The sequence below is a fragment of the Ptychodera flava genome, chromosome 14 (genome assembly GCF_041260155.1).
Source record: "Ptychodera flava strain L36383 chromosome 14, AS_Pfla_20210202, whole genome shotgun sequence".
Classification (NCBI taxonomy): domain Eukaryota; kingdom Metazoa; phylum Hemichordata; class Enteropneusta; family Ptychoderidae; genus Ptychodera; species Ptychodera flava.
In genome coordinates, this window is record NC_091941.1 from 17,176,768 (window position 1) to 17,183,246 (window position 6,479).

Below are 6,479 nucleotides of genomic sequence, written 5' to 3' on the forward strand. Positions count from 1 at the left end.
TTGCGTTCAAATTAGAAATAAATTAGTTATTTTATTCTATTCAGAATATATAATACACAAAATAAATACATGGTCTTAGTAATACATAGTGTCGGCGATTGCAACGTAAAGTCGGTGTCGTTTTGCCGTTTTTATGAGGTACACTTTGCAGTTAATTTTTGCTCGCATCAAAAGTGTCACCCGAGTACAGAATCAACATCCAATATGACGATGCTTCGTTTCATCCACTTCGGCGAAAGGGAGAGAGGACCCTCGGTTGTTGGATGTCGGGCTCTCCGGTGCCAGGGTCGAACTTTCGGCGTGAGCAGAACAGAAATAAACGACAGGCTGTAGTATTATGAAACTTCCTCGTCAAGTTTTGAAATCCCGCTGGTTTAATTTTTTTTAGAAGTGCCTACTGCATTCCTTGTCGAATGGGCCCATGAAACGACAGCTGTTAACGCAGCTACGGAGCTTGTAGTCCTTGAAGACGAACGAGCACGAGTGGCAGCTCTTGGCGCACTGTTGTTGGTATGACCTGCGGGAGATTAGCGAGAGCTGGTCGAAGTCGCCCTCATCTGGGACTTCCTGTGCTTGTGTGTTGGCCCATACACAGACTAAGACAGCAAGAAATACGACGGCGGTCTTCATCTGTGGAGGGATAAAAGTACATGTTATATGTAACGCTTAGTTTTATGAATTCATGGTATTGACTGAGCAATCATAATTGTGCATAAAAAGCAGATGACAGCATGGGCAGAAAGTGTGAGTGTCGAAACAACATCAAGGATCTGCTTAAATGCATGAAGGGCACTCATCTTTGATCAACAAATTTTCTCCACTTCTCCAAAGAGTATGCTGTCCGCAAACCTGACGGGCTATTTTCTCTGTCACTGTCATGTCGGTGCTTCCGACACAGTACAGGAATGTTCGAACGTGTTCCGTCAGTTAAATCTCGCTCGCCATGGTCAGGTCAAAAACATCCCCATTACCGATGATAGATCTCTTCTGAAATAGTCGATCAATCAATCACTAGTAGGGGCTAATCGATTTCATGGCCCCGGGCGCACTTTCCTCTGTGAATCCCCCGCCATGAAAGCATCGATAACAGGGTGTATGACAAACAAGGAAAAGTTTCCCTCTAAAAAAAAGTGGATTTTAAACGTCAGCGAAGAGGGTTAGTCTTACCACTGACATTTAGAACGGAAATTTCGAAATTAGTGTTGCGTGACCAACCTCCCTAAACCCAAGTCATTCGACTCGGAACGTAACCGAAAACCTACGAGACTCTGTTCTGCGTCATTAAAACAAACCGATCCGTCCACGAAATGATGCGATTCCGTCGATGCCAGCATGGGTAATAGCCCACAGACAGAGATAAACGCTCCCTCTTTAGTCCTGCCCCCCCCCCCCCGCAGGTAGTCGGCAACAATTTTGTTTATCGATCGTAAGATTATTAATGTCTTTTTGGAAACCAGCAGCCGCCATTCGATTTCATCATAGCGTCATTTCTTTTCTGCTAAGATCTCTTATGGCGACGGCGTCCGACATTCCTCTGTGCATTGAGTTTCAAATTGTGGCGAAGATTACACCTTTGACATATTCAATCGATGTCGCGACGTCTGGTTGTCTTTGACTTAAGTCGTAAGACATCTGTTATCGGTCATTTTAATACACAAATATACTGAACGTCGAAATTCAGTGTATCCTATTTCTATACTATCATTGCTGAGTAGGAAACCGTTTAAGTGAGGGAAACCATCTAAAAATTGATAACTTTCATTCTCTCATGTCTCGCTTTTGATGTTAAGTTTATTCATTAAGTCTAATCAGGAAAAGCCATAATGAAGGATCGGGTATTTAACATTCATGTCATACAATGGACCAGCTCAGCGAATCAATGATTAAGGCGACGCATCACATAAAACAGATAATTTTCCCGTTTACATGTTATCAATCAATTTTAACCACATAGCATAAACGGTATAGATCGTATAATTTGTAAGTATATTACGGTGTGATGAATTCGACCGTTGTTGCGACTTTGTATCTTGCAGCGGGACCGTTACTGTCATCGTCTGTAAACGTCTCGTATCAGAAAAAAAATTAAAGTCGCAAAGGCGAATAATTTTGTTCCCACGTTCTAATTTGTTTTCTGTTCAACCTTTATTGTTTGTCCTAGTGTCTACAGCTGATTTACACTCGAGACTACACCGAAAAAAAAATGATGCGATGGGAGGAGACAGACACGTTTGTGCGTCTCGCGATCCGCGTTGATTGAAAAACGACCGTGATTAGTGGGAATAACAACGCTTCTGCGCAGAAAGGTACACGTAGATTTGTACTAGAAGTTCCCATGCCTGAGGAGATTGTAAACGGTGAAAGTGAATCTGTTTTTGTTGCATGGGAGAATGAAGGGGCAAAAAATCATCGTTGTCGTTCGTTGTTCTATGTCAGAATTCCTTGCACAGCAAACTGTTTGTCTACAAGTTTGAAAACAAAACCACGCAACGTTTAAAAATTTTGGCTTTCGCATCCTGCAATCTAATCCTCCAAAATACCCTGTAAAGATATTGTGTGGGGATGTTGAGAGAGAAACATAATTCCGGCAAAAAGTTGTATATCGTCTCACAACTATGGCGAAAGTAACGCGCGCGTTGGAACTGTAAAATATCTATTATTCAATGTATGTAGGGATAATTAGCGGAAGCCGACTTTTTACCAATGGCGTTAACAATTCTCCACGTAGACTGATGTATTCTGCTCGATCAGGAAATGGATTCTCGGACTGACTCGAAATAAATTGGCTAGTTGCGACAGTGAAGGGTGTCATGCCATGGTACTCGAGAAAGTAACCATACTCACGGGATATTGAAGATTGATGTCAGCAAAGTAGCTCATTTTAGTTCGGCTGACGATCAACTTTTGTTGACTTGGGGAGTTGCTGAGGTGACATTAGGAATGTACTCAATTAAATTTACGAGGTCATTAATAGAACGATGAAGTCTCTCTCTCTCTCTCTCTCTCTCTCTCTCTCTCTCTCTCTGAAAATCTTGCAAGCACACAGGCAATTTGCATTTTCTTAGAAATGTAAACGTTTGGGTAAAATTAAAACCAAGGAAGAACTTATATTTCTTTAATCTCCCATGATAGTAATATACGTATATATATATATATATATATATATATATATATATATATATATATATATATATATATATATATATATAATACGTTACAATCATGATTTTGTTATTACACGTATGTGTATATATTACATGTGTATATTTAACACAATCATGATTGTTATATATATATATATATATATATATATATATATATATATATATATATATATATGTATATGTACATCACTTACATACCTATATACATACATGCCTGCATGCATACATGCATATATACATACATACATACATACATACATACATACATACATACATACATACATGCATGCATGCATACATACATACATACATACATACATACATACATACATACATACATACATACATACATACATACATACATACATACATACATACATGCATGCATGCATACATGCATATATATACATACATACATACATACATACATACATACATACATACATACATACATACATACATACATACATACATACATACATACATACATACATACATACATACATACATACATACATACATACATACATACATACATACACGTAAACACAAAGGAGTGGGATAAGAGTTTAGCAAAACCGAATCCCTTTACGCAACTCCGTTGATTTCCTCTACATTTTATGACTACAACGGTCTGTTCGACCTGTCCTTCCTCGCTTCATTAGTCTACTATGATAATGGTAAAATTCATAACAGGTACTAAACAGGGTAGACATTGTGAAACAGTTATCGGGTCTTCCAAAGACACAGAAGGTACTGTCTGTGCTGCTTCTTCGTACATTTCAAAGACAAGGCCTAGGGAGCCATAAGCCTGAGGTTGCCTACCTGTCCATAAATCTTCACTTCGGAACTAGCATACGCTTGAGATGAATAAAATGAACAGTGAAAAAATAAGATATAAACTTACCTTTTGAATATTTGAAAGAAATACTTTGCCTTGTACAAAAATGGTCTTTTAGAATTTGTGTCGGTTGTTCAATCAATGGCGCTCTTGCAGGCGGCGAGGTAAAATGAAGACAGGGATGTCCGAACTGCAGCTCGATTTGAATGCTGATAAAACACTTGCTCGCGTCTACGCCCTTATATAGAGGAATGGAAACCCTAGGTGGCGAGCGAGTGACAAACCCACGTTGCTACGTTTGAAATGAAATCAGTAGTCGGTCGTGTGAAAATCGATTATAAATCATTGTCCGGGGTTAACAAGACTCCACGTACGCATGCAATCATTCAGCGATTGGGAGGCGGTTTGTTTGCATCATTGCCACCTCTCAAACTTCCCCTCTTTGGGATTAATAGCGTATTAATGAAGACTTTTGTCCCCGCACCGTTCGTCAGTCGGAGATGACGAGCTTCCTCTCGGGAGCCCTCCCCATGTGAAGAGACTCATTTGAATTTCAGACGCAGACAACAACCAATCACGTGTACATGGTGCGGCCTCCCGAAGAGCTTGTCCAATTTGCATGCTGGTCGTCGCGCCCATATTTGGTCTTGTTACGTGCTCACCTATTCGTCGGTTCAGAGTCGTGACTGGGACACGGTGTGTCTATCAGGAGAAGGAAAAACGCGATCGCCTACGCTTAGAATTTACTGCCCTTAACAGGATTATTTTTATCCGCAGGATTCGCATTAAAGATCGCCAGATAAACTTTGATAATCGCCGAAGCGCCTTCGCTAAAGATTTCTCCAAAATCATTAACTTTGATTTTTTTAATTTATTAATGTATCATTACGGCCTATTTGCCAGAAGGAGCTTGACAAATACACGGACGAATGTTACTCCTTGTTCATTTTCATGTGAAGTTGTCATGTTTCGTTTTCTTTGGCTGCGAATCGCGTAGTTTGTGTAAAAATAAGGTGATATTTGTGCTTTATACTAGATTTACTTCTTCCGTACAAAAATCCTGTAGCATTTGAGACTTATTTGGAAAAAAAATTGTCGTTGAGCCATTAAAACATTTCAGCCAAGACAGTCTGTGATAAATTCAAATGTTAGATGGTTAAAAAGCTATTCTTTAGTTGACTTTATCATTCCGTCGACATAAATGTGAAAATATAAATGATGGGGAAGATTTTAATCAACCTCACTCACATACAAGGTGAAAACCCTATAGAGTGAGATGAAACACGTAGACAGTTTCAAACCCTGTCATCGACTGCACCTTCGAAGACCACTTATGACTATTCCAGTGGTTTGCCCGTAGTATCAAGTACCAGATGTGCTCTACATTATCCTCAGGTTAAAAAACTACCACTTCATTTATATGCAATGAAAGCCAACTCGCTGGCCACAAGATGTCACGCTCGAAGACTCCGAAATGCTGTGAGGAAAAACATGTCGGGGAGAATGTTTCTGAAAACGACTTTGAAATCGATCACTCGAAGAGAAATACTACTTTCACGACACACGTATGGATCGGGGACCTATAATCGATTAATTTGATGTACACGCGTATTTTATCGAGCCATAAATGCGGCGCGTATAAATGGTATCGTTTATTGATGAGCTCGAGAGGGTATGGCATTCTACGTTTCTTATCTCAGGTCGTTGATAAATAACTATTACCGCTCGATGGCTCTAAGAAGGTTTTATGTAGAATACAAAATACTTAATAGTCTTGGGCCGTCCAAATGACAAAACATACGGCAATTTCACTCGCAGCTTGCCCTTTGAAATGACGTAACCTTTTCCCCTTTTTTGTTTGAGCGAAGATGCAACTTGACTGATAACACTGAAAAAACTTTCGATTTTCACTCCTTTCCAAGCGTAGGTTTCTCGGAGAACGCTTTGTCTTTTTAGCGTGAGTTTAATCCTTACTGGGGCGAGGAATGTTTTTGCACCGTGACGACGCATGCCTTTGAAAAGTGAAATAATCAAAGTAAGAGTGTCGTCAACAGCCAGTTTAGTTCGTGAGACGGCAACAATGAGACAGATCTAACCACCGCCGTGAACGAATGCATATACTTGAACATGTATGAAACATCAGCTCTTCGATCAAAACAAAGTCGTGTAGTGTAAATTATCTACAATTTCTCCAGTTCAGTGGAGGACGATATGGGAAAATATCAATACCAAGGCGTAATTATCTCCACATTCACATAAATTATCAGTATTTCTCGGCTCACTTACAATGACATCATTATTGGCCGATTCTCCTTTTGCCTTTTTCATATTAATGAGTTAGACGGGTGTTTTTTTATCTCTACTGCTGTACGCCGAGTTCATGGACATTGTTGTGGATGAACCATGAGATAAAATGCTAGCTATTTTACCCATATATATATATATATATATATATATATATATATATATATATA

General features: G+C 39.4%; 1 long non-coding RNA gene across 1 annotated transcript; it reads right to left on the reverse strand.

Moving 5' to 3' along the window:
• Positions 1-4,316, reverse strand: LOC139149566 (uncharacterized). Its single transcript, XR_011556119.1, has 2 exons — positions 4,072-4,316; positions 1-630 (listed from the first exon to the last, which is right to left on the reverse strand). It is a non-coding gene; the product is annotated as an uncharacterized lncRNA (long non-coding RNA).
• Between the last annotated feature and the right edge of the window lie 2,163 nt (positions 4,317-6,479).